Source organism: Zootermopsis nevadensis, unplaced genomic scaffold (assembly GCF_977971745.1).
Source record: "Zootermopsis nevadensis isolate Lab colony 2312 unplaced genomic scaffold, Znev_1.0 Znev_ptg000010l, whole genome shotgun sequence".
NCBI lineage: Eukaryota > Metazoa > Arthropoda > Insecta > Blattodea > Termopsidae > Zootermopsis > Zootermopsis nevadensis.
Window position 1 is genome coordinate 15,991,866 of NW_028259142.1, and position 24,535 is coordinate 16,016,400.

The 24,535-nt window shown below is 39.2% G+C and overlaps 1 protein-coding gene and 2 long non-coding RNA genes across 3 annotated transcripts in view; 2 read left to right on the forward strand and 1 right to left on the reverse strand.

Moving 5' to 3' along the window:
* LOC147874267 (uncharacterized) overlaps positions 1-24,535 on the forward strand; it is a 183,312-nt gene that overhangs the window by 124,074 nt on the left and 34,703 nt on the right. The gene's annotated exons all lie outside the window — the stretch shown is intronic.
* Positions 15,176-15,895, reverse strand: LOC147874268 (uncharacterized). Its single transcript, XR_015534572.1, has 2 exons — positions 15,611-15,895; positions 15,176-15,514 (listed from the first exon to the last, which is right to left on the reverse strand). It is a non-coding gene; the product is annotated as an uncharacterized LOC147874268 (long non-coding RNA).
* LOC147874269 (uncharacterized) lies at positions 17,218-18,017 on the forward strand. The gene is made up of 2 exons (XR_015534578.1): positions 17,218-17,589; positions 17,686-18,017. It is a non-coding gene; the product is annotated as an uncharacterized LOC147874269 (long non-coding RNA).

Below are 24,535 nucleotides of genomic sequence, written 5' to 3' on the forward strand. Positions count from 1 at the left end.
ATCATCAGTGCTATACCTTCTACCAGGCTACATGAAGCAACAGCCTTTTTCACACTCGCTTTCTTGAAAACCTCAGTTTTCGCATTTTGTATTTATTCTTGTTAAATGCCTCTTTCAAATCGAGGAATTCTGGTAGGTCTAATATACAAATTCGAGAATAATCCATGCGAAGCTAATAGGCGCATTTTTGTAAATTCTAGTTCCGTCCGCCTAAAAGAACTTCCACAGGTCTTTTGAATATCAAATGTGATATCCAAGGCCACATGAAAGACCTTCGTGCCTTAACGCATCCTCAGGTACGCGTGTTTAAGAAACCGGCACTATACATATTAACTGGGTGCCTAATTGAGGTGAAATGTGGTTAAACGAAACATGAGACATTTGTCTACTTTGAAGACACAAGCTTAATATTTCTCCAAAGCATTATTGTGATTTTTCCAACAAGACTGTGTTCCCTTTCAGTGGTAGACAAGTTACAGGGCGCGGAATCACACAGGGACGTGTTCGGTGGGCGGATGTGCATAGTCGACTGAATTTCAGAATCCACAGCCCGCCCATTTCTTGTTCTGTCATGATCAACTCCTTGCAAACCATCTCTCTCGTGGTCGCGCCGTCTCACTCTCGTCTGTCTCTGTTTTAACACCACAGACTGGCGAGCCAATGCTGCTACTGGTATCGTCTGCAAATCCACGTGCAGTGAAGACACCAATTTTTTAATTGAATACTGAGCTTTGAACTAAAATGTGATGGTTGGGTTGATTTATTACGCGAAGAAATAAATACAGCTTAAATTTTCTAAACTGGAAGACAGACTTTATCGGGAAATACAGTTTATTCCGTCCCGATATTAGGAAGGCATACACGTTCCTTGTTTAAAACCTGACCAGATGATACTATTTGGAAGATCTGTGCTGAGTGGTAGGATTGTATAAAAGTTGACCTTAGGGACTTGATTCAGGTGGTGCAGGAAAAAGTCCAGCCATGGGCTCATTTAAACAGGAGAGTGAACCTTCGATTTTTACAAAAGGCGGGAAATTTGTTGACCAGCTGTTCGATTATCAGCTTCTTAAGCAGGATCCAGCTAAATGGAGCTAGTAAATAGTCTGTCTGATACAGATAAAACACGGTGAAAATCAATACAAAAATTTATTCTAATGCGCAGACATTTTTAGAATGAAATCGAGAAACTGAAAGAATTTCTCGAAAAACATCCTGCTTTAGTATGCATGTCTGTTATTTCTGCTCATAGAATTTATCAGATTCTTAGTGTATCGCAAAATTGATTGAGCCTATTCATAGAAGAAATATGTGTAGAATACTTTCCAGTAGACTAATGAAATTAAGAAAATAAATGTAGAAGAACAAACGATGACGTAAAGACCAAGTATACAATACACTAGACTGCAAGTGTGTGGACCTGGGCAGTGCCATTATCGCCTGGATTACATACACGGGTTGGATTGTTCAGTATTTTCATTCGGAATTAGATACCTGTCTCAAACTGTCTTGAATGGAATAATCTGCAGGCCATTGGAATTCTGATATAAGCAGGCTTCATTTTACATTACGTAATTGTAGGCATGTGTATATGTGTATGTAAGTAAATATGCATGTATGCACCTACCCTGGTATACGTAACGACATCAAACGTCGTGATCGAGTAATTAGTATCCTACTTTTTCGGGAGATCCCCGGTTCAGATCTCAGTCCGGTGACCGGATATCCTGATTGAAGTTTCTCGTGGTTTTCCTCCATCCGCTATGAAATTTTCAGGATATTACCTCCAGTTAAGTCACGAAGGCTTCCTTTTACATCCTTTCCAATTAATTTAATCTTAAAATATCATCATTCGGTGATACAGGCCTGTAAACTGAGCTGATGTCAGCGCCATTGAATAAACCGTAAATAAATAAAACATACATACTCAGTCTATGTAGTTGAGAAGCTCAAAGGAACGTAGTGCAATGAACTGGCTTGAATTTTCCGGTTCGCTGGCCGTGGTTCCGAATTGCACTTGTTGAAGCCTTGTAATACAGTTTGTGTGTCTTGGAAATTGGATGGTAATGCAGCAGACTGCAATTCATCAATAAAATTGCAACATGATACATACAGAGCTTCTGGATTGGAAGGGAGCACACACTGTTAGTCATGTATATCATTATTACAACTCGCCGAATAGGGGTGCACAAACTTCACATTACTATGTATCAGTCTGTGAGGCCTCTTGGGAGTACAGTCACAATGCGTTACAGTTTTATAATTTTTGCACTAGTTACATTATATTGTAGTGTTTGTATTCCATTACATTGAGCTGATTTATTACAAGAGATTTAAAAAGTTTAAAATACTGACTTTTCGAAGCTGAGCCACACGAAAAAGAAAATAGTTTTATGCAGTAATTTGTTTTATTGTTATCATGGGTTTAGATTTCGTCTTTTACTTTTAATAGACATATATAGAAATTTAAAAATATTTTAAAACCCAAATATTTAAACATAAAATAGACCATATACTTAAATAAAATTAAATTAAAAGAATAACTGTTGGCTGAGCATGGAGCATGCATGATGAACAAATAAATGTACACTTAGCTTTTTTGCGGAGTCTTAAGCAAGGAGACTGGAGCCCAAGAGATGGATCATAACTTTCTGTTAAATTGAAAAGTAGGCAAACATATTTCACAGTTGGATTTAGTTTATAGGTTTAGACCCAGAGCGCTACTTAGGTTGGTCATCCTGTCCATCTGGACTGGACGCACCTACGAAGATTCTGCCAGAAACCCGGTCCTGTGGTGTGGTCTGGGGGCATTGTTAGGGGGATCGGTCACGATGGGCGATGATCTGTCTTGCTCAGTCATTTGTTTTAAGTAAAGAGACAGACACTGGTAATCAAGTGCAGCTTTGGTCACCCGTATTTACTAAGCCCTGCTCTTGAATATACTAGAGAAATCCATTTCAAATTTTCCCATTCAGTTCTCGTTTCACAGTAATCCTTCCATTGCCATATCAACCCCTGCGTAACCCTCGATGGGGGTTGAAATAGCCGTCCGCCGCCCTACAGTGGGGGAGCTGGATAGTTACGTATTCATCACAGCCCCGCACACCTACATGCGTCAATTGTTTTCGTAAACTTGCACATACATTCTGATTGTCATGGGTGACGTCATGAGCGAAACAAGTCTCTTTGTTTTCATAGCAAACCGAGCATTGAAATATGTAGTGTTGTTGTCATGGCAGTACGAGTGAAATAAGTTTTTTTATTCCAATGGCAATACAATCATTGAAACAAATAACTTTGATACACAGTTGAAATGTATCTTTGTTTCTATAGCAGTGCATCCAGCTAAATAAATTGTTTTGTTGTCGTGGCAATAGGTGCAATTTCATGTCCTTTCCAATTTATTGTTCATTAAACGTCTTATTTTTCGACGCTGTGTAGTCTCAGCTACTGACAGCGACGTCCAGAAAGCTGTAAGTAGACTGTCTTCAATCAAATGACTTTAAACATTTAAATATTTTTTAAAAATGTTTGCTTGTAATATCTGTGATGTGAAAACGTAGTCCTCTTGAGGCATCATATATTGATCGCATCGTAAGTCGATTTCACATACGAGTTGTTCCAACAAATTCTGGTAGCAGATTCTGAAGGGTCCATCACCCTTATACAAAAACCCTCCATCTCCACCACCTTAATGCTAACTTCCCATATTCTCAGTCCTCCAAGTACCCGCTTCCCATATTTTTTCCTAAAATTGTATGTTAACTTCTTGTCTCCACATACTCTATCCATTGTAACCTTAAATATTTTATTATCCTAATAATAATAGTAATTGAACAGTTGGCTTATATAACAAGTTCATCGTTCTGTAACAGTAATTAGCCACTTATATAATATCTGATTTCCAAGTATTTTTCCTGGGAACTACGTTTTAAAACACTTGTAACAACAACAACGTACCTTCAAAGAAAGATATTGCATTTAACAGTCATACAAAACAGGTGGCAGAACTGTTTCGTTTTTTAATCACAACTTGCAAGCTCTTCATGACATCGTGTAATGATTTTTATTGCTAGGCATTCGCGACATCGAAACTAAGAGCCGAAAGTTCGCAATATCTCTGCCCTGTAATTTGAATAACGCAGCAAAAGCGACGAAATCCTGTGACTGTCTTTGTTTCTTTTCTCCCAGCTTTCGGAAAAAACATGGAATATCATGTCTTGTGTCTTTCCCCTCCCCTTTTCATACCCCTACCAACATTGAAAGTGGTGCCTGTTTTTTCTGTGGACATTTTACCAATATCTTTCATCCCACTTAGGGATGAAATTATGTTTTCCATATAATTCATTAACACAGTTAGTTAATGGAATGGTAATAGAGGTATTATGCGTGATAGGTGTCCTGAGGGGACCAGACTGATGCAGTTATGGGATGTGTTTCGAATAAATTAATCAGTCTCGCTTGCAGCCTATTGCGGTACATATGGCATGTAAATATCACACAAAGAAGTGATTTAAATGAAGTGAATTGTAGTTCTGGTTACAGATTTGCTGCTGTTCTATAATGGAGAGAATGAAGCCGGGGCTGATAGGAAAAATGATACAAGTCACATCATGGCCGGCTTTCCTTTGAAAAGAAACATTTTTGTTTAGGTGAATTTATTTCTGGTTTGTTTAACGACGCTGCCAGTGGTTCGAATGATTAGTGAATGGTGAATTAGAAAGGTTACGGACCAAAGCAGTCGTGGTCTAATTCGAAGTTATATTCGAGCATTTTCCTGGACTGACTGATAAAAGCCACCAGAAACTTCAGCGACGATAACCCGGTATCCTGGCCGAGATTGTGGAAGCCAGAAATCACAAGCAGGAAGCAAATGACTCATGATATCGACATACGTGTGCGTCCACAGTAATATCATTTCAGAAATCGTATGTCATCACGACGGTCACTTATCTTTGAATATTGTGGAATGATTTATCCCTAAACCCAAAATCTTTGCCGAAACTCGGATCCAGGACAATTTTCGCGTTTGTAACTTTACTTCCTGCAGCCTCCTCTTCGAAACAAACAAAATTTCGCCTTGGAGCCTTTTTCTCTTTTGCTTAATTTTGGAGCTGCATAAAATTTCCTCGTCGAGACTCGAGCCCAATACAGATTTCGATGCAATAGCGTTTGTTTCTGTGACCTCTTTTTCGGAACAAACTGCTTTGGCGTAGGCGTCGTTCTTCTACTTAGTTTCTGAGGGAAAGGAAACTATCTCAGCAGGAATCGAACTCAGCACACCTCTTACATAGTTTTTACCGTCCTGTTATCTCTTCCTGGTCTCAAGAAATAGGCATGCCAGGTTTGGTGCAAATCGATGCTCCCGTTCTTGGTATTGATACGTAAAAGCGAGAGAGTTGTGGTAGTGTAGATTGGATTCACACGTGTACACGCGAGAAGATAATGAATCTTGTTATTCTTGTTACTAGGCCCAGCATTTTATGACCAGGTGAGTGACTACCCGTTTCTCAAGAAGGATTTTGTACTCAATTAGTTGCAAAGCAGATTATTAGAACTGTCACCGTCAAGCTGTCAAGGTCTGGACCTGTTATTACAACATCAGTTACCTAATGGTGCTTCCAGCTTTCGTCCTTGATCTCTTTTCCGGTACGTCTGTGTTTCATAACTAATTAGGGGAGTCTGATTCTCTACATTCTGTCACTTTTGGTTAACACTCATTAGGTCTTTAATAATTTGTATGATTTGAGGTTTTCACAGCGGTGAGTATAAAGATTTCTGTCTCCTGGGTTGTTGAGCTGTGTAGGCAGGTAGATGACGGAGGCAGTATGACCTCCGAAACGTTGGTTAACATCTACCATACTACACAGCGCAACAACCCAGAAGACAGAAATCTTCATACTCTGATGACGGAGGCAGTATGACCTCTGAAACGTTGGTAAACATCGACCAGACTACACAGCGCAACAAACCAGGAGACAGAAATCTTCATACTCATCGCCCTGATGATGGAGGCAGTATGACCTCTGAAACGTTGGTAAACATCTACCAGACTACACAGCGCAACAACCCAGAAGACAGAAATCTTCATACTCTGATGATGGAGGCAGTATGACCTCTGAAACGTTGGTTGACATCGACCAGACTACACAGTGCAACAAACCAGGAGACAGAAATCTTCATACTCATCGCCCTGATGATGGAGGCAGTATGACCTCCGAAACGTTGGTTAACATCTACCATACTACACAGCGCAACAACCCAGAAGACAGAAATCTTCATACTCTGATGATGGAGGCAGTATGATCTCTGAAACGTTGGTAAACATCTACCAGACTACACAGCGCAACAACCCAGAAGACAGAAATCTTCATACTCATCGCCCTGATGACGGAGGCAGTATGACCTCTGAAACGTTGGTTAACATCGACCAGACTACACAGCGCAACAACCCAGAAGACAGAAATCTTCATACTCATCGCCCTGATGACGGAGGCAGTATGACCTCTGAAACGTTGGTAAACATCTACCAGACTACACAGCGCAACAACCCAGAAGACAGAAATCTTCATACTCATCGCCCTGATGACGGAGGCAGTATGACCTCTGAAACGTTGGTTAACATCGACCAGACTACACAGCGCAACAACCCAGAAGACAGAAATCTTCATACTCATCGCCCTGATGATGGAAGCAGTATGACCTCTGAAACGTTGGTAAACATCTACCAGACTACACAGCTCAACAACCCAGAAGACAGAAATCTTCTTTAAGAATTATTTAAAACGTCTTGGATCCTTTTATATTCATTCCATGCAGCAGTAATAACTAATTGTATTTACTAATGGCTAATGTTTATACCTGAAATTATTATTCGGAACGTGATTCAGTGAAAATTACTTTCTCGTTTTCTGTAATTATATCTCGATCAATCAAATGACCGCTTGCGGGTCGAATGACCGGTGTCCTGTTCCTTGGCATGAAGCTAATATTTGTCTAAATCTAGTGTCCAGTTGCACTTCGCGTAGCTTTCTATCTCCACGCCCCTTATACATAGCCTAATCGTCCATAATGCGCTGTGGTAGTTCAGTCAGCACAATGACTGACTATAGGCTGGATGACCAGAGTTTATTGACCGGCAGGGACAGTGTTTTATCTTATTCCAAAAAGTTCTAACGATGGAACGTTCGTTACATTCGATATTGCCGTCTTTCTGGACTCGATCCATCGTTCATTATTCTAAACCGAGACCATTAATTGCTTCTATTGGACCCAACAGATTAGGTATTTTCACCTGAAGACGAGAGCAGAGCCAACTCCCGAAACGCAGTGATCTCGTTTTAGAACACTGAACTGTGGCTAAGCCAAGAAGAGCAGCGTTAGTTAGGACTTTCTTTCTTCGTCACTTTCCGGTTCTGGGGCCCACCCAGTAACCTGTTCTCCTCAAACCGGAGTCTCTTTCTGAGCGGTTAAAGAGGTTGCAGTGTGGAGTTCGCAATTCATATCTAGTGCCGAAATTAAGTATACGAGTATGTCTGCACCCCAATCGATTTCATGGCGTTGTGCTTAAGAACAGATACAAATTACCTTACACTTAGAAGTCTTTGAATTTACCGCAAGGCGATTTTTACTGAATATGTCGAGCCGGTTATGTGTCTGTCGGTCCAAAGCGACAAGCCAAGCTGCAAGCTCTGTCTTGTTTCGGAACAAGTTGTCATAAACTTTTTTGTGTTCCCAGTTCTGTAACTTGACACCTGCATTAATGAGGGAGTGGGTAAATTGGAGTGCGCTAAGATGTTAGTGATGGAATTAAAGGCTGTTAACAAGGCAATCAACTTCTACAGCGCTACTTTGCATCTGTTCCAAAAATACCTACAGACTGCATATTATCTAATTAACATATTTTCTTTTTACGACAGTCCTGAACAGCAGCTCTCAGGCAGTAAGCAGTATGGATCATAGACAAGACAGCAAAAGAAACTTTGCGTAATTTTCTACTTATTTATCTGAATAGAACATAAATTATGGGCTGTGCCCGTTAGGAAGTACGGAATGCTCTGAAGAATGGAGTACCTCGCCTCTAGCAATGTTTTCATGGTGCCTTTTACCCTCGTAGTTTTGCACGAGTGTCTATTGCTGATAGTATCAGAGCGTTTCAATTAAGATTCTCAATGCAATCCATTCAGTTCATATTAGCCTAGTAGTACACTGTTTTTGTCTGTCTGTCCGGTTGCATGTTTCATCTCCGAAACTACTCAGCAGAGGTTAACGTTGACAACCAATTTTTTTTTGGGCTCGTGTCAGTCCAATATGGCTCTTGCTTTACCTGAAGTTCGAGCCCAACTTAAAAAGAAACTACACGTGCAATGAAAATGAGGTAAGCACGTGTAAATCCATTAACATTTATAACGTTTATGCAAAAAATTATGTTACCTACTTTACTTTTCTATTTTAATGTGATATATCAACATTAAAATCACCAATTATAGAAGCTGCTAAAAAGTTAATAAATACAAACATTATAACAACAAACAAGTCCTAATGATGGTAACATAATTATGTGATTCGTTTTAACGCAATATAAGGACGAATCATGGACCCTTCACAACAAGAAACAATATTGTGATACATTTGTATCTGTAATAGATCAACTTCAAAGTAAATTAGGAAGGTCTGTGTAACATTGCAAAGAATGCATTTGGAACATATTTTCCAATTTATGTCTTTTATGGTTGAAGAAGCAAAGGTGTAAAGAGGGAAGGAAAGAAAGAAATCAGGAAGGAATTGGAGGAGAACGGAAGGAAAAGGAGATAAAAGGACGAATATGAAGAAAGAAAGGAAGGAAGGAAGGACGAGAGTAAAAGCAAGCGATGTGAGCCTCCTTGTCCACCGCTGGAGTGACATCTAGGTGGGTGGTACTGTTCCTCAGGGATATCAGACGGGCGGTCTGTTTCTTCAGGTTGGGGGGAAATACCCCGGGGGCGCTATGATGAACCGGAGGTCTGTGGTAACAATTGGTATTAATGCTCTGGCCGAGCTGAGACCCGAACTGAGATAAATGACCCTAGGGCAGGATGGATCTCGAGGAAATGGATATTAATGGATGTTATCCAAGTGATGCAGTGTTCAAAGTGTAAATAGCAGAATTGCGGACCGCAGTGCTGTAAGCTGCTGTGATAATGACCGTCTGTACTGCCCGACGTTAAACAGGCTCTTCCTGGCGTGTAAACGTGTCTGATTTAACTACCTACAACACACAGGCATCTTTCTACTAACCAGTAAATCATCATGTCACCCAGAAATCTAATTTTACTAAGATACAATCAATGAAGATCACTGTCTTTTGGGTTGTTGCGTGTTTTCTGGGAGAATTTTACCGACGTTTCAGAGGTGATTATTGCCTCCATCATTAGGGTGACTGTAGCCCTGATGATGGAGGCAACAAGGAGCTCTGAAACGATGGTAAACTTCTACCAGACTTCACGGCGCAAGAATCAAGAAGGCAGCCGTCCATATTATACTCGTTGCCTTGAGAACCTCAGATCTCACTTCTTACCTTCATGAAAGACGGGCGTAGACTAAGTCTTGTTAATAGATAATTTCAGTTGTGAAGCTAGTTTTTGTTGTTTGTCTGTCTGTGATGTTAAGTTGAATTTATATACATTTGTGCACCACGATTTACGCTGTAGTTATCTTTCTGGAAGGCGCGATAAAGTGATGATTTTACTTTGATAGATTCAGTGTTAAAAATTTATGTTACCTTCCTGAGAGAATATTTTTCAGCTGTAAAGTTAGTGATTATTTTATATTTGGAGAGGGGGGTTAAAGTTAAATAAAGCAACATGCAGATACATTAGAAGAGGAATTCATATATAAATAGTGCATTAAGGATTTACATTAAAACTAGAACTTGCAAGCAAGACACAGAGATTAATGTATGTGGATACACAAAACTCTATCCTACTGTAAAGCACACTTGCACTTGTCTTTACAAAGACGAGAAAATCTACGAGGTAAGTCAAGATTGTGGACTGGAATGCTGAGAAAACCGCGTAACCTATACGTTGGTACGTTAAATGTACATAGGGATTGCTTCTGAAATTATAAACTGTACAGGGGAATATTCGAAAACACAAGCGTCAATTCTTAATATTGAGTCCTTCGTTCGATCCCCTCTCGCTCTCAACTGACTTATGAGCTAAAGAGCGATATAATTTTTTATTGTTTACAACACTCGAAAATTTCGAAGGTTATTTTATTTAAAATTGATTAATATCATGTCGTGCGTATTTAATAGAGCTTTCTCACTCATTGTTTCTCAGTTCGGTGTTTGCAAACTCGTTGGAGTCCACACGCTGTACCTAAGGGGCCTGCGAGTTGAGTAGAATCTAATATATTAATTCTTTTGTGCTGTATTGAAAGTTGCAAGCTTTTTATCGAAATGTTTTCTTCCGCATTGGTGTAGAAACGTGACGAAAAACTATACTTTCTGTCTGTAGGCTATTTTGGTTAGTCTGTATTCTGTTTCATCAAAGAATATGAGAAAATTTTGTGTAGGAGGTCTGCAGTTCCAGAAGGTTAAGTAAACACTATTCCAACATCTGTCCGCTTTTTTCTGATGGAATTAAAATTGTTTTAAATGGTCATACATTATTTCTGTCAGCAGTGTGGGAAAGGGAATTAGTGTCTGAAGTAAAATGAAAGCAACAGAAGGTTGTTCTTTATGTAATTATAATAAACATAAACTTGAACCATGTTCTTTAGATTTTATTACATGTCATGTATAGAAAATAATTCACTCGCTGGAATGTGTTTGTTGTCATAAGACTGAGTATTGTATAGATGAGGTCAAGAGCTTCTAGATTAGACTTTATCCTGAGGGATACATTATATGGCATGTTGAGAGAGATCTTACTACGTCTGTGCAGTCGTAGAGAATCCATCACCCCCAACCCCCTCCCCACTTGAAACTCGACTTTGTCCAGTCCCAAGTCTGCATTTCATCAGGGGCCGCTCTGAAGATATTGCTGTTCTATCTCCCCTACTGAAACACTGGCACCTCCGTACCCTTGTGATGGAAGTAGTCTTAGTACGACTGTGCCGTGCATCCTGTTCAAGCGCTTCGTATCTGGGACATTCCAGCAGGCCGTCAATGCTGTCTTTACCCGGATACCGGCTGTCTTCACTAAGCTATTCGTGGTTTTACTTAGTCTCTCGAAGCAAATATGCATTTGCCTTGGAATTAAGCCTGTATCCAACATTCAGTTTCTAAACTTAGGCCTGTAACTTTCCACCCGATGACACAACTTGCTAAAAAACAATGTTCAAAATTTGGTGAAAATTACTTAGCGTTTTTCATAATTTGTGCTCATCGTCATTTACTGAGGGGTAATTTCATATAGTGGAGCTGAAGAATTGCATACGTACAATATTTTAACTGGGAATCCTAAGGGGAAAGAGGTTACTTGCGACGTCACGAGTAGGGAAGGTGATGATAATATTAAAAATAAGTGTCTTACAGAAACAGATTTTGAGGCTGTGAACGAAACTGGATTAAGATAGGATCAGGTAGCTGGCTCTTGTGAATATGGTAATAAACCTTGCGGTTCCATAAGAGGATGGAGATTTCTTGACCATCTGTGCTACCATTAGCTCCATAGAAAGGTTCTGCTCCATTTAGTTAATTGTATCCTCCGATAAATGCACTGAACTTTATGTTCACGAACACGATACATTTGACACATAAGGATTATCAATTGAAGGTTTGAAAAAAAATTGTTATATCAACGCGATTGTAACTGTTTAATCTATTATGAAACCGCTTCTTACGCCTGTATTTGGTTCAGTTGGTGCGTGTTTTTATTTTGGTTCACACTCTCAAAATATGGGTTTTCATTTTATTCGGGGACGCGTTTCGTACTGATAGACTCGTTTCTTAAACGATTTTGTTTGAAGTGCGAAGTGAGACGGGATAACGACCATGAATGGTGAATTGGTAGGAATTTGGAAGGAGGCGGTCTTGACATATTTAAAGCAAAGATCTAGAAAAGAAAGAGAAACCTCAGTCAGGATAGCCGATATTCGAACCGCTTCACGAAGCTGCCCTGTCAACACAGCTTCTGACATCTGCGCTGCCTTCCAGGGAGATGAATCCTGTCCTGTGGAAGGCAGAAGAGTAGCTTATTGCTTCCTGCATTAGAATCAGAGCAAACTAATCACAAAGGACAAAATGTCCGACATGTTTTGGTATATTACATTCGGAAGTAACATATCTGAGATGCGTTCAATTTGTAATCCAGCGATTCCGACAGGTTTTGGGTGCCGTGCTATTGAAGCACCTCCATTAATATTGTTTTTATAACTTATCCTTTCGAGTTTGAAGTGACTAGAAATTTTATCGACGTTTAGGCATAGATTGTAGTTGTCACCTTACGGGTAAATAATTGGAGAGGGGTTGGAAGCCCTTACTTAAATATGGCATTGGTAGTTGAGGGGAGGGTGTATTTCTGTCTCTGTGTTTTTGTTTAATTCTTTCTTTACTTACTTATTTATTTCCTATGCTTTCTGTTTCTTCCTTTCTTTTGTTATTGTTTCTACTTGTTGTGTTTATTTTTAAGTATATGGCAACCACTTCATAGATAGTTTACATTTTGTCACGCAATCCTTTAATATAAACGTTAGGTACTTGTATAACGAAACTTTTGGTTCACGTCTTGGCGAACCTGTGTGCCGCGACACACTGTTTGAATAACTCATTTCTAGCAACATCTACATGAAACACTTGTTTGCTTTTTAATGCCGTGCCTATTTTTCAGAAATTCAGTAAATTCATCAGTAAAGAAAAGTGGGGAAAGTCGTACTGATCCCTTGTTCTTTTAAATACGTCACCGCCTGTAAGAGCGAAGGGGAGAAGAAACAACTTCTGGTACGACATGAAATTTCGATTGTGCACGTGTGGTGGCAGGCCTGCTAGTTGTCAGTTCTGGCAGCGCGGGTTATGAAATAATAAGAACATTTTGTTGTAGGACAGGTCAAGAGATACTGTGTTATAGTGGGACTTAATAATGTAGCTTTGGGGCTGGGTGCCGCTGTTGGGTGTCATGACCCAACGGGCTGCACTTTGTCACACGGCTGATGGACCCTCAGCTGTAGCTATTTGATCGTACGTCACACTTGTAGGCTTTAACGTAGGGCGAAATAAATAAAGTAAAATGTAAAGCTGTCCCACTATACGCCATGTAGGCGCTTGGAGGGAGAGGAAGTATAGCTCCTCTCTTCCTTGACCTCGGCACTAGATGGGGGTGAGTGGTCAGCATCACGCCCCGGCCGGCTTTACCCCCGGGAAAGGACCCCGGTACCCATTGTAGAGGAGGCTGGGTGGGCCCCAGCGCCGGTCTGGACGCAGAGGCTAGAGGAAAAATCCTCTGCCCCCGTCGGGGATCGAACCCCGGCCGTCCAGCCCGTAGCTAGTCACTATACTGACTGAGCTTACGCCAATAAATATAACCATTTTCTTAGTCTTTAGGGACAAAAAAGTTTGTGTTTCTTTAAACCCTTAGCTAGCTTTCTCTCTCGTGATTGTTTGTAAACCGGTGGTTTTCGGACTGCTATTAGTCCACAAATTTATATTCATCTCTGGCTTATATAACGACACTGTCAAGTAGCTCAGACGATAGAGCGTAGAATGATATGATGATGGTGAATAATTGGAAAGGATGTAGAACAAGCGGTCGTGGCCTTATTTAAGATACTATCCCGGCATTTTCCTGGAGGAAGCAACGAAAACCACAGAAAATTCCAGTCAGGATAACCCGTCTCCGGGCGGAGATTTCAACGTAATAGTGCGCCACTTTCATTGCCAGGACCATTCTTAAAGTAAACTGTATTAAAGTAATGAAGTTGTTTATTTCTTATGTCAGACTTCTGAATAAACTTTTCGCGCATCTAACTATTTTTATATTCGATTTATCGTTTAAGTAACTTTATAAACAGCGCAAAGAATTATAGGGCAGATTTTAAATTTTTAACCAACACATTGAACAAGCAGGCTACTGCACAACAAGTAACATGCATTGAATTATTCTTAATTACCATTAAATTCGGGCTCTAAATTAAGATCATGTTGAACCATCCATGTTTCCCTTATTTACCATCATGGCGCTGAATGGTGATGAGGCACGTATATACTGTCTAGATAGCGATGCATACCGAGTAAAAATATTTGGACATAGATGGCTTTCTGAATTGTATGTGATATTTTAGCGACCACCAAGCAGTCACATGAAAGGAAACGGGTGGTAAGAGGATTTCATATGTGCGAAATGGAAATGTGTGTATGTCTGAAAGTGACTTGATGGCTTGGTTTGCCAGGCCTGCAGTCTGGGCTATTTTTATTTTCAATTGTAATAATGTTTTGTTTTCAATGAAGGGGTTGTGTAAGTACGTGTAAGCTTCCAGTAAAAGAGAAGGTGAAATGCGATAGGTCAACATTATATTATGAGAATTGAGAGTGAAATACGTCTAAGGACTCTGTTAACCGAGAGTAATTAAAAGTAACACGAAAGTATACAAAGTACAAAGTATAATGATAAATGGGCTGGATTTGACGGCAGTGAAGAATGGAGCAGACAATTACGGCCTAGTACCGAAGTAGAATGAGAAATGAAGTATAAAGAAAAGTGTGACAAATTGCGCGGAAAAACTAAGAAATAAAGTGATATTAATGATGAAGGGGTGGAAAGACTAGAAAAGTTTTAGTTAACAGCAAGCTGGTTTGGTACAGAAATGAAGAGAAATAAGCATGAGCTACACGGAGAAGATGAAGATGACACCGAGGAAAAAAGAATAAGGAGGGGCAAAGAATAAAGGAAGGAGGATGGGGAAGCTCTACATACTGAAAACATGGCAGAACAGAACATGAGGAAGAAAAAGACCTCGGAAAAAAGTTTTTGCGTCATTACGTGGAACAGGGGTATCCAAATTCTGTGACTCGATAAAGTAGAATATTGATCAGGATGTTCGACGGTTCATAAGTGGACTGTGGTTTTCCGAGGTCCGAATGCTGTGGTTTTTAGGATGAAATGTAAATTTGCACTAGGATATTTTAATAAATCGTAAATTGTTTTGACCTATGACGTTTAAATACTTAATTTATCTAAGATATTGTAAATGCGTCATATTGTGATTATATATTATTAAAATATTTATTAAAAACTTTTGCCGTCAATCACAAATATAATATTGTTAAAAGATTAAAACATCTTTTAACGTTCCTATCGAGTACTCGATTACATTGGAACTTACACGACTAGTTTCGGCTATAATTTAGCCATCAACGGGTGTTATGTAGTTTAAACTTATTACATGAATTACTGATTGTTATTGTTTTTATGATTTATATTCTTCATTTTTGTGATGATGTTCTGGTCCTTTGTATTTTCTTCGTTGGTTGTATTATCACAGGTCACTATTAGGTTTTTATTTCTTATTTGTAGTGACGTCAATATTTTGTGTATGACTGTGAAGTAAAGTTTCAATTTTATCAATGACAATTGAAAATAGAAATATAGAAAACAAAATAAATAAATAGTAAAAATAAATCATGTGAACTTACCCAAGAAGTAATATCGTATTCGTATGTAAGAGAACGGAGATGTACAGGACTGAATTGGATCGTGGCTGGTTACCGACTGCGGTGCTAGTGGGTGAAAGGTGGTTTGTCAGGGTTGAGGTCAAGGTACTGAAGTGCTTTAAATATGGGGTTGTTAAGTTCAATACTATTATCATTAAGGCATAATTTTTGTTTATAATTTTGATATATGTAATATTTTTCTATTGTGTCCCTGTGTCTTTTGTTTTTTATTATTTTCAATATGTCCATTGTTTCATTGATTGTGTTATAAGCATGTCCTGTATTGAGAATATGTTTTGAGTATGCAGAACTATCTTTATTGTGTTTTATGGCTGCTATGTGTTCTTTGTATCTTTGTGTGAAGGTGCGACCTGTTTGACCTATGTACGAGGCGCGTCCACAAAGTAAGTTTCCCACTCGTCCCACAGGTAGCAAACCTTATATTGCGCGAAGCGACTGTGCTTACGTGATAGAGCAATGACGTAGCATGGCGCATGCACTAACGGCACTTCCCGCGTTATCACAGTAGCATCGTTGCAGCTGTTGAAGATGGAGGTTCTTATTCCAGCTCCCGCCGACTGTGAAGTGCGGTCAGTGATAACGCTAGGCCGCACACGGCTCGACGGACAGCAAGTCTTTTGCAGGAGTTCAGCTGGGAGGTGTTTAATCATCCACCCTACAGCCCGGACCTCGCTCCCAGTGATTTCCATCTTTTCCTACACCTCAAGAAATTCCTGTCCGGTCAGCGTCAGCGTTTTGAGAATGACAGAGAGGCGGAGATGGTTGTCACACAGTGGTTCCAATCCCAGGCGGCAGACTTCTACGACACAGGTGTTCAAAAGTTGGTCCCACGGTATGACAAATGTCTCAATTCCGGTGGCGAATATGTCGAAAAATAGCTGGACACTTGCGGTATCTGTTGCAATAAATATTTCCATGAAATTGTGTTTTGTTTCTGTAAACGGCCCCAGGGAAACTTACTTTGAGGACGCGCCTCGTATATTAGGGGGCAATCTTTACATTTCAATTTATATATACCTGGTAATTGATATTGGTTGTTTATGTTTGTAATTGCTTTTTGTTTGAGGATGTTTTTTATTGTGTTTTTTGTTTTGTAGGCTGTTTTTATTTTATTTTCTTTAAATAATTTAGTTATGAATTTGGTTTCTTTACCTATGTATGTAAAGGTGGCCCATTTTTTTGTATGTTTTCGTTTTCGTTGGGTTTTGTTGTATTATTAGTTTTTTTATTTAGTTTATAACTATTATATCCGTTTTCTTTAAGAATTTGTTGAATGATGTTTAATTCTATTTGTTTGTTTTTTATAGATATTGGGTATATATTTTTTCTGTTTAGTAAGTAATTTATAGCATACATACATAGGTAAAGAAACCAAATTCATAACTAAATTATTTAAAGGAAATAAAATAAAAACAGCCTACAAAACAAAAAACACAATAAAAAACATCCTCAAACAAAAAGCAATTACAAACATAAACAACCAATATCAATTACCAGGTATATATAAATTGAAATGTAAAGATTGCCCCCTAATATACATAGGTCAAACAGGTCGCACCTTCACACAAAGATACAAAGAACACATAGCAGCCATAAAACACAATAAAGATAGTTCTGCATACTCAAAACATATTCTCAATACAGGACATGCTTATAACACAATCAATGAAACAATGGACATATTGAAAATAATAAAAAACAAAAGACACAGGGACACAATAGAAAAATATTACATATATCAAAATTATAAACAAAAATTATGCCTTAATGATAATAGTATTGAACTTAACAACCCCATATTTAAAGCACTTCAGTACCTTGACCTCAACCCTGACAAACCACCTTTCACCCACTAGCACCGCAGTCGGTAACCAGCCACGATCCAATTCAGTCCTGTACATCTCCGTTCTCTTACATACGAATACGATATTACTTCTTGGGTAAGTTCACATGATTTATTTTTACTATTTATTTATTTTGTTTTCTATATTTCTATTTTCAATTGTCATTGATAAAATTGAAACTTTACTTCACAGTCATACACAAAATATTGACGTCACTACAAATAAGAAATAAAAACCTAATAGTGACCTGTGATAATACAACCAACGAAGAAAATACAAAGGACCAGAACATCATCACAAAAATGAAGAATATAAATCATAAAAACAATAACAATCAGTAATTCATGTAATAAGTTTAAACTACATAACACCCGTTGATGGCTAAATTATAGCCGAAACTAGTCGTGTAAGTTCCAATGTAATCGAGTACTCGATAGGAACGTTAAAAGATGTTTTAATCTTTTAACAATATTATATTTGTGATTGACGGCAAAAGTTTTTAATAAATATTTTAATTTATCTAATTGTGTTGTTTTAATTGTTTTTCGTTGTACCATTAAAAATTTATTGTTATTCTGTTGTTATTGTTAATTGGCTGTGATTCAACTTATTTGCCTGTTATCAATCAAGCACACGAACAGATGAATTGGATTGTAGTCGGTATTAAGTTCTAGAAATTATGTTTGAAATATGTTTTGGTGTTGTGAAATGCAACTGAAAATTTCTGTACTCAACGATAGGCGTGTCGTACCTCAGATACTTTAACGCCTGTTTCCGTCACAAGAGTGCAACACAACTTGAAGATAAATAGGCTAATTAAGGTAATACCCTTATGCAATTTTTCAGGAAATATTTTCAAATATATTTTTGAATATTACCTTAGTATTTTACTCTGTGTTACTGATTTTTATAGCTCGTTTCTGCCAGAATCACAAACTGGATAAGAATAAACAAACAGATTTATTTGTGTCTGCAATGAATGAAGTTTTCAAAGGACACACAGTATTGAAAATTAAAACAATTGAAACGTTAAAACGTGTGTGCAGTATTTAGGAACACTTTCTCAGTTTTCTTTCTTTGTAAATTGATGTCATTCACTTTCTTTCGAACACGGAATTTAAAACACTCACTCACTTGGCATACGTGTGTTTGTGCACCCCTGCCTGACTCTGGAAGTTAGTCGCAGAGTAAGAAAGTTTGAAGCACTCTACAGCAACATCAGCTCTTGGGAGCTTCGAGAGACACGAGTCAAAATTTATCATCGGCCTTAAACATAACTCGTATCAATGCTGAACAGTGGGTTGTATACGGTTTATGCGCCACGAATGCCAAAAACGATAGAGCTACTCTTCTATGCTGATGTCCATTCCATTGACTCGGTCCTAAAACCTGATATTCTGAGGTTTTTAGTAGTTTTCCTCAGTCTCTCTAGAAAAATTCCGGGACATTTCCTGAAATTATAACATGACCACTTATTTCCTTATTTGTTCCAATTCACCTTTCCTCAGTATCTTTGCAATTACGCCAAAACGTCTGTGCTGCTCACTGCTTCATTAGAACACTGAGGGACAAGCTCCGGAGATGAAAGAAGTATGTCGCAACCGAAACGTTGCTTTCAATCTGCAAGTTCATACGGCGTTGTAGCTCATTTGAACATCGAAAGATTTGCCTTGAGATTGTCATATCTCGAATCTCATGTCAAGTGGTCGGATTGTAAAATGCTGTCAGGTTACACGTAGCTACGAAATCCTTCGAAAATGTGACCTGGGGACAATAGTAACAGTCAGAATTACGTCCTGGAATAACATAATACGTAAGTTCATATAATTTGTAATGGCTTCATGAAAAGAGGCTTGAGATTGGCCGGGCATGTAGCGCACATGGGAGAAATATTTGCAGAATTTTGATACGGATATCTCAAGGCAAGAGACCAGTTGCATGACCTAGACATAGGTGGGAGGATAGTGTTTAAACTAAGTGGGGTATGAGGATGTGGAGTGGCTTAAGATCGGGTCCATTGGCATACTTTTATGAACACGGGATGAATATTTGGGTTCAATGAATGTAGCGAATTTGAAGACTTGATGAATCATTATCAGCTTCTCAAGGAAGACCCTGAACCACAGGGTTTGTTGCGCAGAAAAAACGTATTTCTAGGTTATGATATTGCACATGACTGAATTTATATTCAAAATCTGCTGAAAGTATCGCTTCCACTCGCAAATCCATTTGGTCGTCATTGAGAAGTTCCACTGTGTTTTCAAACCTGAAGCAGTTCGGCGAAAGTCCGCCCCTGTGAGATCGGCAGCGCGAGTGAGGGGGAGGGGTGATGTCTGCGCGAGTAATTGATGATGATGACGTCTAAATGAAGGAGTCTGCAGATAGATTCAAAAGGGGGGGGGGGGGGGAAGCGCCCAGCCATCATAGGTTCGTGTGCCGTGCTGTATTCTGATAGTCATTGCAGAGGACAGCGAAACATTCATTGCCTTGCTTCGGAAGCAATCTGTTCTTCAGAAGAAAGAAAGTGTCGAATTATTACAAAAGCATTGTCGATGAGATGGAAGAATAGATATGATCTTGAAGGGAGACTGCTGAGGCGAACCTGGAGTGACGTTCTACTCATGCGCAATGAAGTTTTTACTGAAGGAAAAACAACGGTCCGCACTTATTTGAGGCATATTTCATCTGCCAACATCTTTTACTTTAAGTCGTTTTCGTCTGTATAAATGCATTGTTCTTGTGATAAAGTTAGCTCTGTGCCTCATCAGGCCACGTAGACTTAATTCTTCGTACATTTTAATTGGGTATTAATGGAACTGATACATTTTGTTTCCTCCTCGGGGGATTTTTGGAATCCATTGCACAAAAGTCCGCGAAATACCCATAATCGGTCTGGATATGGTATTGAAAAATATGAAAATCTCCGTCTGTGTCTGGCAGCCCGTAGCCAATCTCTCTGCACCGGGTCACCCGGTACTGAGCGCGTAACACGCCACTGAAGCCCTGTTCGCTTGGGCAGACAGAGAGCAGAGACTGCTTCCTAAGATTAATTACCTTGGCGACATATCTTCGCCTTGTCTTGGGTTCTAATCAACCGATGACTTATTATACTGAATCCTCCATCAGCGGGCGGAAAGGAATTTTAACTACGAACAAAAGCACCATGCGAAATGAAATGCTGTAAGTTTACTTACCACCAGAAAGGCACAAACCTGTCACCCTCTTCCTGCGATCTCGGCTCCGGACTTGGAATTAATTAAGCAACAACAAGCAACAAGAATCCACCGTCCCCTCGTAATAACTCTCGATTAAGCTTGTACATTTACCGTTTCGGCGTTTTGTTTCTTGGTTCACGAAAATGAGGAGATAGCGCCTTTATGATGTAGGCAGTAAGCACCTGTGAAACGTCGGTCAATTTCTGCCAGACTACACGGCGTAACATCCCAGCAGACAGCCGTCTTCATACACGTTGTCGTTAAAAAGGATAATGAACTCCCTCGTTCCATAAAAGCGGATACTTTTTGGATCGACCGAGTAACTATCAGCTTTTAAGAAAGACCCCGCACCGTGGAGTTATACATTTTGACTACATTCTCGTCTCGTGCAAACGTATTTCTCCCCCTCGACTGGAGCGAAGAGGCCAGAACAGTCGTTAAGACTTTAACGTGAGGTTTTTTTACCACAAGTAAACTTTATGAAAATAAATGTTTCAACATCCCTGCGTTCCTGCACATTTGTGGTGATTCCAGGCCACCCATCAGCCTCTCTACCGTTTCCGGTTGGTATCCAATTTGTGGACTGTCTCAATTTCAGCATCATAAAAAAATAATAGATGAAAGAAGTTGGTTCTTCTTCGTCATCTTTTCATTTATACTCCTCTCTTCCCTTCCTCTTTGTCGTGTCTTCTTTACTACCTAAATTTTCGTAGCTCTTTTTCTCGGCTCTTTAACTAACTAGATTAGCTTTTCCTCATACTTTCTGTTGGCTATGCACAGCAAACGTCTTCATGAGCGCCTTCTTCCTGCCCTTGCACTGCACTCTGAAGTGGAATAAGTACAGTGTAACAGAGCAAACTAATATTCTCTTTTTTAATTTACGAATGAAAAACCGTCCGTATAAAGCTATGTGCAATGTCTGTGTGTATCGACGCTAATAATTATTAATATGTTTTTTTCAAAATCCTATATGAATTTTACGCCATTAATCCCATATACTGTTACTAAATCTCTGTCTTCAGTGATTTTAGAGTGGCAGCAGTGCGAACTGATGTCTCAGGAGAAATCATGAAAATATTAAACCTTGAAAGCCCAGTGGAAAACTGTATGTATTACTTTAATAACCAGTAATTCTACATTTTACCCACAGTGTGTTTGTGGATTTCTTATGATTTTCATTATAAATATTGATTTCCTGAAACATTATTAACCTCATATATCACGAGTAAATGTATCTGGTGGCTACTTTACGTTACGAACGCAGATTTCCTCATTACCCTGGTGATGGAGGCAGTCAGTGCCATACTGTACGGTGCAGCATTCCAGAAGTTGTATAATTAGTTACATAGATGTTTAATTAATGCGTTACTTAATTAGATACTGTTTGTTACTGCTGGTATCAGGTAACCTACATGTATCCAACAAGTTACATATCTATAGTATGCCGTAGGTTGGTAATGTCATATGCCGTTTATTTTTTCAGCTAATGAGCTTGTCTTTGTCTCTGGTTTTGACTAAGATCTCTCTTGCACTTAAACAATGCACAGTGCAGTAGGAACCATTTTAATATCGTTGAAAGTGTTAGTTGTAGGAGTAATGAATATTTCATGATACGTCTTCATTTCCACTCTTTTTCTCTGCTCATGTGGTTGCGTCCTTATTTTACCGTGTGTCATGCGTGTTGCGTCAGTCCCCTCCACAAACGATATTGTTTGTGGAGGCCTGTGATATTCCACGGCTGTCCACGAATCGAGTTCTGGCTTTATTCAAACTGATTAGGCAATTCAATGCATGCACCGACCTCAGAATGATCTCTGCACCTTTTCATTGGTGATATCTTACTCTTCGTAGTGAAGTAAACAGTAAACAGAATAAACCCGAACTGACCAAATAGAAACACTGATCGAATCCTATTTCGCCTACGCTTCAGTATGAAAGACATTATCATTCGCGTGATTACTTTCGCAAGAAAGTGAACATAACTGAGTATTCATTCACAAAAAAAGTATATATTTGTATACAAATTCATGGTATAGATATGACTACAAATGATGAGTTGTCTGAAATAATTCGAGTTAGCAAGGAAAACAGCATAAGTATTCTTTGACTGACGCTGTTAAACTGCCACTTGTAACATCTAAGCACAGTCAGTAGGTACTGGTAAGGTTTCAAGTATCTGTGTAGGAAGCAGTTCTGGGAAACAGAAGTCTGTCCTCTGGTCTCCCGAGTCCTATTTTACTATACAAGATTGTGTGTAGGAGTCTCGTCCTCTCTCATATATCGTCAGGGCGATGAACATTGCAGCGATTGGATAGTGGCACGCTCTAAGCCTTCTTCAGGATTTGCATGTTGAGGGCAGGACTGCGAGAAGAAGAAGCTTGATGATGCGGTAATATAAACAGCCTCTCAACCAACGATAGGCTTTGCTCCTTACTGTCGGAAGATATACGCATTTTAAAGTAGATTCACATCCAATCTGCAGGAAAGTCTTGCGTCTTTTTTTATTTTCCTAGTTTTTCCCCCTGTGTCTTCTTCCTCTGGGGTCTAATATTATATGGATCCTATTGGTTTACTGTTCTCTTCCTATGGTCTAGTTTAGCCTCATCCGATCTGTCTAGAGGCAGTGTGTCTTGTCTCCCTCCCACAAAGAAACCTCTGCAATCATCAATATAGCATAGCGTCTCTCCCTCTTATATCCTTTCCTGACACACCACTTACCGATAAACTTCTTTTCTATCTGCACACGCTGCTTTACCGCCTCATACTGTGCATCTGAGAAGACTAAAACGGGTTCCAATAGGGTGCACAAACATAATGACGATGTCTCTCTTATGGGATATTGTGTGCACAGACGAGTTTTGGGACCCACCTTTCAAACAGATACAGAGGGAAGATTTCCGTCTTCTGGGTTGTTGCGCTGTGTAGTCTGGTCGATATTAACCAACGTTTCAGAGGTCATACTGCCTCCGTCATCAGGGCGATGAAGACGGAAATCTTCATATTCACCGCTGTGAGAACCTCAAGTCTTACATATATACATATACGGAGGGCTTTACCCATGCTTAGACCTGCTGGAGTGTGAAGTTAAGTTAGGTTTGGTTAGGTTAGGTTATGATGTGGTAGGTTAGATTAGTGAAATTTGTGGTTTTAGAATTGGTTCAATAGTTTCACGGTGAATTCCTGCCGTGTTGATATGGTGGTCTTGTAGGTTTCTTGGAAAATTGCTGCAGAAATTCTGGAGGAGTACTGGAGAAATCCTAGAGAAATGTATTATAAGTCATGTAGATGTTCTGTAGAATACCATGAGTAGAGTATGAGAAATCCTGGAGGTGCTGGAGAAATTTTGGAGAAATCCTAGATAGTTGTTGAAAAGTTATGCAGAGGTTGTTTAGAAGTCCTTGGGCTGTTTTGGAGAATTTCTGGAGAAGTGCTGGAGAAATCCTAGAGGATGTCTGGAGAGGTCTTCTGGATGACTTTAAGCGTTGATGAGTTTGATCGATTGCGGAATGGTTTAGGTTACATTGGTTTAGGTTGCGTTGTTTTGGGTTAGGTTAGGTTAGGTTAGGTTAGGTTTTGTTATGTTCGGTTAGGTTAGGTATAGTTACGTTAGGTTAGGTTAGGTTATGTTGTGATAGGTTAGTTAAAGTTGATATAGAAAGGGAGAGGTGCGAAATGCGTACAAAATTTTAGTCCCCAAGCGTGAAGGGGAGAGATCACTCAGACAGAACACACAGATTTTGATGAAAGGATTCTATTAAATTGTATCGCTCTGACAGAAAAGTAAAAGATTTTTGTTTCAAAAACGCCGTCTTATACCTTAGTATTTG